Here is an 11122-nt window from a genome sequence, read left to right as displayed (position 1 = left end):
TCCTGTTTACCAGTAATTGTATCCTAAATGTTGCATTTGGTATATGTTTTGCTGACTAGCCTATTTTTAAGAGCCACATTGCTACCATTAAATGACCGGTTGTCGTTACACCCCCGCTACGAGAGTGTACTGTGGACCTCAGGTGACCTGAGCTGCGATGCTAAGCTAACTTCGCCTAGTGATTCTTCCTTTTTTTTTAAACTGCTGCTTAGAAAATCTTAAATCTCCTGCCTTAACAGAGAGAGAAATCGATATTTGTGCAAGGTCAAGAGCCTGTGTGAACCACTGATGAAGCTAGTTTAATAAAGACCTTGTTCAAGGTCAAGAGCCTGTGTGAACCACTGATGAAGCTAGTTTAATAAAGACCTTGTTCAAGGTCAAGAGCCTGTGTGAACCACTGATGAAGCTAGTTTAATAAAGACCTTGTTCAAGGTCAAGAGCCTGTGTGAACCACTGATGAAGCTAGTTTAATAAAGACCTTGTTCAAGGTCAAGAGCCTGTGTGAACCACTGATGAAGCTAGTTTAATAAAGACCTTGTTCAAGGTCAAGAGCCTGTGTGAACCACTGATGAAGCTAGTTTAATAAAGACCTTGTTCAAGGTCAAGAGCCTGTGTGAACCACTGATGAAGCTAGTTTAATAAAGACCTTGTTCAAGGTCAAGAGCCTGTGTGAACCACTGATGAAGCTAGTTTAATAAAGACCTTGTTCAAGGTCAAGAGCCTGTGTGAACCACTGATGAAGCTAGTTTAATAAAGACCTTGTTCAAGGTCAAGAGCCTGTGTGAACCACTGATGAAGCTAGTTTAATAAAGACCTTGTTCAAGGTCAAGAGCCTGTGTGAACCACTGATGAAGCTAGTTTAATAAAGACCTTGTTCAAGGTCAAGAGCCTGTGTGAACCACTGATGAAGCTAGTTTAATAAAGACCTTGTTCAAGGTCAAGAGCCTGTGTGAATGACAGATAAAGCTAGTTTAATTTACACATTAATTTCCGTGGGAGGTCTATTGAGGCACAGTCTGACTCACAGGATGTAGACTGTGGGTATAAGCTGCCATTGGCCAACTATTTCAGTGGGAATTCTCCTTCCCTTCCACTCTCTGCAACACTAGTTCACCGCCGCACCGCCGCTGCATCCTGGGTTTAGTGCCTCCCAGGCTGATTGTGATTGGTTTAAAGAAATACAAACACACCAGAGTGTGTTTCCCCCCTATAGCAGAGCGATACTAGAGTGTGTTTCCCCCCTATAGCAGAGCGATACCAGAGTGTGTTTCCCCCCTATAGCAGAGCGATACTAGAGTGTGTTTCCCCCCTATAGCAGAGCGATACTAGAGTGTGTTTCCCCCCTATAGCAGAGCGATACTAGAGTGTGTTTCCCCCCTATAGCAGAGCGATACTAGAGTGTGTTTCCCCCCTATAGCAGAGCGATACTAGAGTGTGTTTCCCCCCTATAGCAGAGCGATACTAGAGTGTGTTTCCCCCCTATAGCAGAGCGATACTAGAGTGTGTTTCCCCCCTATAGCAGAGCGATAATAGGTTCAACCAGCCCTCTCTCCAGTCGTTCAGTGCTGTCGCCTGTCAGTGAAGTGTAGTTCCTCAGTGAACGAAAACATAAACGTTGTTATTTTCCTACCTTTACGATTAATTGCTAATTTCTTTATGTTGAGCTATTAGATTGTGGATGAATACACACAGAAAGGTACACCATGCCAATGTTCATGCTTTATTTGTTTTAAACGAGACGATTTAGAAATTTGTCCATTGGAAATACATTGCGATTTCAAGAGGGGTGGACCGTGCGGGAAACGGCATTAATGACGTCACCACTACACCTCCCTGTTGAGGCATGATGACGTCACCACTACACCTCCCTATTGAGGCGTGACTAATGGAGGAAGTAACCACTACACCTCCCTATTGAGGCATGATGACGTCACCACTACACCTCCCTATTGAGGCATGATGACGTCACCACTACACCTCCCTATTGAGGCATTAATGACGTCACCACTACACCTCCCTATTGAGGCATGATGACGTCACCACTACACCTCCCTATTGAGGCATGATGACGTCACCACTACACCTCCCTATTGAGGCATGATGACGTCACCACTACACCTCCCTATTGAGGCGTGACTAATGGAGGAAGCCCCTCCCACTACACCTCCCTATTGAGGCGTGACTAATGGAGGAAGTCCCTCCCACTACACCTCCCTATTGAGGCGTGACTAATGGAGGGAGTCCCTCCCACTACACCTCCCTATAGAGGCGTGACTAATGGAGGAAGTCCCTCCCACTACACCTCCCTATTGAGGCGTGACTAATGGAGGGAGTCCCTCCCACTACACCTCCCTATAGAGGCATGACTAATGGAGGAAGTCCCTCCCACTACACCTCCCTATAGAGGCGTGACTAATGGAGGAAGTCCCTCCCACTACACCTCCCTATTGGGGCGTGACTAATGGAGGAAGTCCCTCCCACTACACCTCCCTATTGAGGCTAATGGAGGAAGTCCCTCCCACTACACCTCCCTATTGAGGCGTGACTAATGGAGGAAGTCCCTCCCACTACACCTCCCTATTGAGGCGTGACTAATGGAGGAAGTCCCTCCCACTACACCTCCCTATAGAGGCGTGACTAATGGAGGAAGCCCCTCCCACTACACCTCCCTATTGAGGCGTGACTAATGGAGGAAGTCCCTCCCACTACACCTCCCTATTGAGGCGTGACTAATGGAGGAAGTCCCTCCCACTACACCTCCCTATAGAGGCGTGACTAATGGAGGAAGTCCCTCCCACTACACCTCCCTATAGAGGCGTGACTAATGGAGGAAGTCCCTCCCACTACACCTCCCTATAGAGGCGTGACTAATGGAGGAAGTCCCTCCCACTACACCTCCCTATAGAGGCGTGACTAATGGAGGAAGTCCCTCCCACTACACCTCCCTATAGAGGCGTGACTAATGGAGGAAGTCCCTCCCACTACACCTCCCTATAGAGGCGTGACTAATGGAGGAAGTCCCTCCCACTACACCTCCCTATAGAGGCGTGACTAATGGAGGAAGTCCCTCCCACTACACCTCCCTATAGAGGTGACTAATGGAGGAAGTCCCTCCCACTACACCTCCCTATAGAGGCATGACTAATGGAGGAAGTCCCTCCCACTACACCTCCCTATTGAGGCTAATGGAGGAAGTCCCTCCCACTACACCTCCCTGTTGAGGCGTGACTAATGGAGGAAGTCCCTCCCACTACACCTCCCTGTTGAGGCGTGACTAATGGAGGAAGTCCCTCCCACTACACCTCCCTATAGAGGCGTGACTAATGGAGGAAGTCCCTCCCACTACACCTCCCTATTGAGGCGTGACTAATGGAGGAAGCCCCTCCCACTACACCTCCCTATTGAGGCTAATGGAGGAAGTCCCTCCCACTACACCTCCCTGTTGAGGCATGACTAATGGAGGAAGCCCCTCCCACTACACCTCCCTATTGAGGCGTGACTAATGGAGGAAGTCCCTCCCACTACACCTCCCTATTGAGGCGTGACTAATGGAGGAAGTCCCTCCCACTACACCTCCCTATTGAGGCGTGACTAATGGAGGAAGTCCCTCCCACTACACCTCCCTATTGAGGCGTGACTAATGGAGGAAGTCCCTCCCACTACACCTCCCTATTGAGGCGTGACTAATGGAGGAAGTCCCTCCCACTACACCTCCCTATTGAGGCGTGACTAATGGAGGAAGTCCCTCCCACTACACCTCCCTATTGAGGCGTGACTAATGGAGGAAGTCCCTCCCACTACACCTCCCTATTGAGGCGTGACTAATGGAGGAAGCCCCTCCCACTACACCTCCCTATAGAGGCAGCGTGACTAATGGAGGAAGCCCCTCCCACTACACCTCCCTATTGAGGCGTGACTAATGGAGGAAGTCCCTCCCACTACACCTCCCTATTGAGGCATGACTAATGGAGGAAGCCCCTCCCACTACACCTCCCTATTGAGGCATGACTAATGGAGGAAGCCCCTCCCACTACACCTCCCTATTGAGGCATGACTAATGGAGGAAGTCCCTCCCACTACACCTCCCTATTGAGGCGTGACTAATGGAGGAAGTCCCTCCCACTACACCTCCCTATAGAGGCGTGACTAATGGAGGAAGCCCCTCCCACTACACCTCCCTATTGAGGCGTGACTAATGGAGGAAGTCCCTCCCACTACACCTCCCTATAGAGGCAGGACTAATGGAGGAAGTCCCTCCCACTACACCTCCCTATAGAGGCGTGACTAATGGAGGAAGTCCCTCCCACTACACCTCCCTATAGAGGCGTGACTAATGGAGGAAGTCCCTCCCACTACACCTCCCTATTGAGGCGTGACTAATGGAGGAAGTCCCTCCCACTACACCTCCCTATTGAGGCGTGACTAATGGAGGAAGTCCCTCCCACTACACCTCCCTGTAGAGGCATGACTAATGGAGGAAGCCCCTCCCACTACACCTCCCTATTGAGGCGTGACTAATGGAGGAAGTCCCTCCCACTACACCTCCCTATAGAGGCGTGACTAATGGAGGAAGCCCCTCCCACTACACCTCCCTATTGAGGCGTGACTAATGGAGGAAGCCCCTCCCACTACACCTCCCTATAGAGGTGACTAATGGAGGAAGTCCCTCCCACTACACCTCCCTATAGAGGTGACTAATGGAGGAAGTCCCTCCCACTACACCTCCCTATTGAGGTGACTAATGGAGGAAGTCCCTCCCACTAGACCTCCCTATTGAGGTGACTAATGGAGGAAGTCCCTCCCACTAGACCTCCCTATAGAGGCGTGACTAATGGAGGAAGTCCCTCCCACTACACCTCCCTATAGAGGTGACTAATGGAGGAAGTCCCTCCCACTAGACCTCCCTATAGAGGCATGACTAATGGAGGAAGTCCCTCCCACTACACCTCCCTATAGAGGCGTGACTAATGGAGGAAGTCCCTCCCACTACACCTCCCTATAGAGGCGTGACTAATGGAGGAAGTCCCTCCCACTACACCTCCCTATAGAGGCATGACTAATGGAGGAAGTCCCTCCCACTACACCTCCCTATAGAGGTGACTAATGGAGGAAGTCCCTCCCACTACACCTCCCTATTGAGGCGTGACTAATGGAGGAAGTCCCTCCCACTACACCTCCCTATAGAGGCGTGACTAATGGAGGAAGTCCCTCCCACTACACCTCCCTATAGAGGTGACTAATGGAGGAAGTCCCTCCCACTACACCTCCCTATAGAGGCATGACTAATGGAGGAAGTCCCTCCCACTACACCTCCCTGTAGAGGCGTGACTAATGGAGGAAGCCCCTCCCACTACACCTCCCTATTGAGGCTAATGGAGGAAGTCCCTCCCACTACACCTCCCTGTTGAGGCGTGACTAATGGAGGAAGTCCCTCCCACTACACCTCCCTGTTGAGGCACTAATGGAGGAAGTCCCTCCCACTACACCTCCCTATTGAGGCGTGACTAATGGAGGAAGCCCCTCCCACTACACCTCCCTATTGAGGCTAATGGAGGAAGTCCCTCCCACTACACCTCCCTGTTGAGGCATGACTAATGGAGGAAGTCCCTCCCACTACACCTCCCTATTGAGGCGTGACTAATGGAGGAAGTCCCTCCCACTACACCTCCCTATTGAGGCGTGACTAATGGAGGAAGTCCCTCCCACTACACCTCCCTATTGAGGCGTGACTAATGGAGGAAGTCCCTCCCACTACACCTCCCTATAGAGGCAGCGTGACTAATGGAGGAAGCCCCTCCCACTACACCTCCCTATTGAGGCGTGACTAATGGAGGAAGTCCCTCCCACTACACCTCCCTATTGAGGCGTGACTAATGGAGGAAGCCCCTCCCACTACACCTCCCTATAGAGGCAGCGTGACTAATGGAGGAAGCCCCTCCCACTACACCTCCCTATTGAGGCGTGACTAATGGAGGAAGTCCCTCCCACTACACCTCCCTATTGAGGCATGACTAATGGAGGAAGCCCCTCCCACTACACCTCCCTATTGAGGCATGACTAATGGAGGAAGCCCCTCCCACTACACCTCCCTATTGAGGCATGACTAATGGAGGAAGTCCCTCCCACTACACCTCCCTATTGAGGCGTGACTAATGGAGGAAGTCCCTCCCACTACACCTCCCTATAGAGGCGTGACTAATGGAGGAAGCCCCTCCCACTACACCTCCCTATTGAGGCGTGACTAATGGAGGAAGTCCCTCCCACTACACCTCCCTATAGAGGCAGGACTAATGGAGGAAGTCCCTCCCACTACACCTCCCTATAGAGGCGTGACTAATGGAGGAAGTCCCTCCCACTACACCTCCCTATAGAGGCGTGACTAATGGAGGAAGTCCCTCCCACTACACCTCCCTATTGAGGCGTGACTAATGGAGGAAGTCCCTCCCACTACACCTCCCTATAGAGGCGTGACTAATGGAGGAAGTCCCTCCCACTACACCTCCCTATTGAGGCTAATGGAGGAAGTCCCTCCCACTACACCTCCCTATAGAGGCATGACTAATGGAGGAAGTCCCTCCCACTACACCTCCCTATAGAGGCGTGACTAATGGAGGAAGTCCCTCCCACTACACCTCCCTATTGAGGCGTGACTAATGGAGGAAGTCCCTCCCACTACACCTCCCTATAGAGGCGTGACTAATGGAGGAAGTCCCTCCCACTACACCTCCCTATTGAGGCTAATGGAGGAAGTCCCTCCCACTACACCTCCCTATAGAGGCATGACTAATGGAGGAAGTCCCTCCCACTACACCTCCCTATTGAGGCTAATGGAGGAAGTCCCTCCCACTACACCTCCCTGTTGAGGCGTGACTAATGGAGGAAGTCCCTCCCACTACACCTCCCTATTGAGGCGTGACTAATGGAGGAAGTCCCTCCCACTACACCTCCCTATTGAGGCGTGACTAATGGAGGAAGTCCCTCCCACTACACCTCCCTGTAGAGGCATGACTAATGGAGGAAGCCCCTCCCACTACACCTCCCTATTGAGGCGTGACTAATGGAGGAAGTCCCTCCCACTACACCTCCCTATAGAGGCGTGACTAATGGAGGAAGCCCCTCCCACTACACCTCCCTATTGAGGCGTGACTAATGGAGGAAGCCCCTCCCACTACACCTCCCTATAGAGGCGTGACTAATGGAGGAAGCCCCTCCCACTACACCTCCCTATTGAGGCGTGACTAATGGAGGAAGTCCCTCCCACTACACCTCCCTATAGAGGCAGGACTAATGGAGGAAGTCCCTCCCACTACACCTCCCTATAGAGGCGTGACTAATGGAGGAAGTCCCTCCCACTACACCTCCCTATTGAGGCTGACTAATGGAGGAAGCCCCTCCCACTACACCTCCCTATAGAGGCGTGACTAATGGAGGAAGTCCCTCCCACTACACCTCCCTATAGAGGCGTGACTAATGGAGGAAGTCCCTCCCACTACACCTCCCTATAGAGGCGTGACTAATGGAGGAAGTCCCTCCCACTACACCTCCCTATAGAGGTGACTAATGGAGGAAGTCCCTCCCACTACACCTCCCTATAGAGGCGTGACTAATGGAGGAAGTCCCTCCCACTACACCTCCCTATTGAGGCGTGACTAATGGAGGAAGTCCCTCCCACTACACCTCCCTATAGAGGCGTGACTAATGGAGGAAGTCCCTCCCACTACACCTCCCTATTGAGGTGACTAATGGAGGAAGCCCCTCCCACTACACCTCCCTGTAGAGGCATGACTAATGGAGGAAGTCCCTCCCACTACACCTCCCTATAGAGGCGTGACTAATGGAGGAAGCCCCTCCCACTACACCTCCCTATAGAGGCGTGACTAATGGAGGAAGTCCCTCCCACTACACCTCCCTATTGAGGCGTGACTAATGGAGGAAGTCCCTCCCACTACACCTCCCTATTGAGGCGTGACTAATGGAGGAAGTCCCTCCCACTACACCTCCCTATTGAGGCGTGACTAATGGAGGAAGTCCCTCCCACTACACCTCCCTATTGAGGCGTGACTAATGGAGGAAGTCCCTCCCACTACACCTCCCTATAGAGGCGTGACTAATGGAGGAAGCCCCTCCCACTACACCTCCCTATTGAGGCGTGACTAATGGAGGAAGCCCCTCCCACTACACCTCCCTATAGAGGCGTGACTAATGGAGGAAGCCCCTCCCACTACACCTCCCTATTGAGGCGTGACTAATGGAGGAAGTCCCTCCCACTACACCTCCCTATAGAGGCAGGACTAATGGAGGAAGTCCCTCCCACTACACCTCCCTATAGAGGCGTGACTAATGGAGGAAGTCCCTCCCACTACACCTCCCTATAGAGGCGTGACTAATGGAGGAAGTCCCTCCCACTACACCTCCCTATTGAGGCTGACTAATGGAGGAAGCCCCTCCCACTACACCTCCCTATAGAGGCGTGACTAATGGAGGAAGTCCCTCCCACTACACCTCCCTATAGAGGCGTGACTAATGGAGGAAGTCCCTCCCACTACACCTCCCTATAGAGGCGTGACTAATGGAGGAAGTCCCTCCCACTACACCTCCCTATAGAGGTGACTAATGGAGGAAGTCCCTCCCACTACACCTCCCTATTGAGGTGACTAATGGAGGAAGTCCCTCCCACTACACCTCCCTGTAGAGGCATGACTAATGGAGGAAGTCCCTCCCACTACACCTCCCTATAGAGGCGTGACTAATGGAGGAAGCCCCTCCCACTACACCTCCCTATAGAGGCGTGACTAATGGAGGAAGTCCCTCCCACTACACCTCCCTATTGAGGCGTGACTAATGGAGGAAGTCCCTCCCACTACACCTCCCTATTGAGGCGTGACTAATGGAGGAAGTCCCTCCCACTACACCTCCCTATAGAGGCGTGACTAATGGAGGAAGTCCCTCCCACTACACCTCCCTATTGAGGCGTGACTAATGGAGGAAGTCCCTCCCACTACACCTCCCTATTGAGGCGTGACTAATGGAGGAAGTCCCTCCCACTACACCTCCCTATAGAGGCGTGACTAATGGAGGAAGCCCCTCCCACTACACCTCCCTATTGAGGCGTGACTAATGGAGGAAGTCCCTCCCACTACACCTCCCTATTGAGGCATGACTAATGGAGGAAGTCCCTCCCACTACACCTCCCTATTGAGGCATGACTAATGGAGGAAGCCCCTCCCACTACACCTCCCTATTGAGGCGTGACTAATGGAGGAAGTCCCTCCCACTACACCTCCCTATTGAGGCGTGACTAATGGAGGAAGTCCCTCCCACTACACCTCCCTATTGAGGCGTGACTAATGGAGGAAGCCCCTCCCACTACACCTCCCTATAGAGGCGTGACTAATGGAGGAAGTCCCTCCCACTACACGTCCCTATAGAGGCGTGACTAATGGAGGAAGTCCCTCCCACTACACCTCCCTATTGAGGCATGACTAATGGAGGAAGTCCCTCCCACTACACCTCCCTATAGAGGCGTGACTAATGGAGGAAGCCCCTCCCACTACACCTCCCTATAGAGGCGACTAATGGAGGAAGTCCCTCCCACTACACCTCCCTATTGAGGCGTGACTAATGGAGGAAGTCCCTCCCACTACACCTCCCTATTGAGGCATGACTAATGGAGGAAGCCCCTCCCACTACACCTCCCTATTGAGGCATGACTAATGGAGGAAGCCCCTCCCACTACACCTCCCTATTGAGGCATGACTAATGGAGGAAGCCCCTCCCACTACACCTCCCTATTGAGGCATGACTAATGGAGGAAGTCCCTCCCACTACACCTCCCTATTGAGGCGTGACTAATGGAGGAAGCCCCTCCCACTACACCTCCCTATTGAGGCGTGACTAATGGAGGAAGTCCCTCCCACTACACCTCCCTATTGAGGCGTGACTAATGGAGGAAGCCCCTCCCACTACACCTCCCTATAGAGGCGTGACTAATGGAGGAAGTCCCTCCCACTACACCTCCCTATTGAGGCATGACTAATGGAGGAAGTCCCTCCCACTACACCTCCCTATAGAGGCGTGACTAATGGAGGAAGTCCCTCCCACTACACCTCCCTATTGAGGCGTGACTAATGGAGGAAGTCCCTCCCACTACACCTCCCTATTGAGGCATGACTAATGGAGGAAGTCCCTCCCACTACACCTCCCTATTGAGGCGTGACTAATGGAGGAAGCCCCTCCCACTACACCTCCCTATTGAGGCGTGACTAATGGAGGAAGTCCCTCCCACTACACCTCCCTATAGAGGCGTGACTAATGGAGGAAGTCCCTCCCACTACACCTCCCTATAGAGGCGTGACTAATGGAGGAAGTCCCTCCCACTACACCTCCCTATAGAGGCGTGACTAATGGAGGAAGCCCCTCCCACTACACCTCCCTATTGAGGCGTGACTAATGGAGGAAGTCCCTCCCACTACACCTCCCTATAGAGGCGTGACTAATGGAGGAGGTCCCTCCCACTACACCTCCCTATAGAGGCGTGACTAATGGAGGAAGTCCCTCCCACTACACCTCCCTATTGAGGCGTGACTAATGGAGGAAGCCCCTCCCACTACACCTCCCTATAGAGGCAGGACTAATGGAGGAAGTCCCTCCCACTACACCTCCCTATTGAGGCGTGACTAATGGAGGAAGTCCCTCCCACTACACCTCCCTATTGAGGCGTGACTAATGGAGGAAGTCCCTCCCACTACACCTCCCTATAGAGGCGTGACTAATGGAGGAAGTCCCTCCCACTACACCTCCCTATTGAGGCGTGACTAATGGAGGAAGTCCCTCCCACTACACCTCCCTATAGAGGCGTGACTAATGGAGGAAGTCCCTCCCACTACACCTCCCTATAGAGGCGTGACTAATGGAGGAAGTCCCTCCCACTACACCTCCCTATAGAGGCGTGACTAATGGAGGAAGTCCCTCCCACTACACCTCCCTATAGAGGCGTGACTAATGGAGGAAGTCCCTCCCACTACACCTCCCTATAGAGGCGTGACTAATGGAGGAAGTCCCTCCCACTACACCTCCCTATAGAGGCTAATGGAGGAAGTCCCTCCCACTACACCTCCCTATT

General features: G+C 52.6%; 1 protein-coding gene across 1 annotated transcript in view; it reads left to right on the top strand.

Annotated features, from left to right (window-relative positions):
- Positions 1 to 11122, top strand: part of LOC311228525 (fibronectin-like) — a 156804-nt gene that overhangs the window by 110650 nt on the left and 35032 nt on the right.

Source organism: Notolepis coatsorum (assembly GCF_963971535.1).
Source record: "Notolepis coatsorum genome assembly, chromosome: 5".
In the NCBI taxonomy this organism is placed as follows: Eukaryota; Metazoa; Chordata; class Actinopteri; order Aulopiformes; family Paralepididae; genus Notolepis; species Notolepis coatsorum.
Note: the sequence above shows the minus strand (reverse complement) of the source record. Positions and strands in the feature narration are given on the sequence as shown.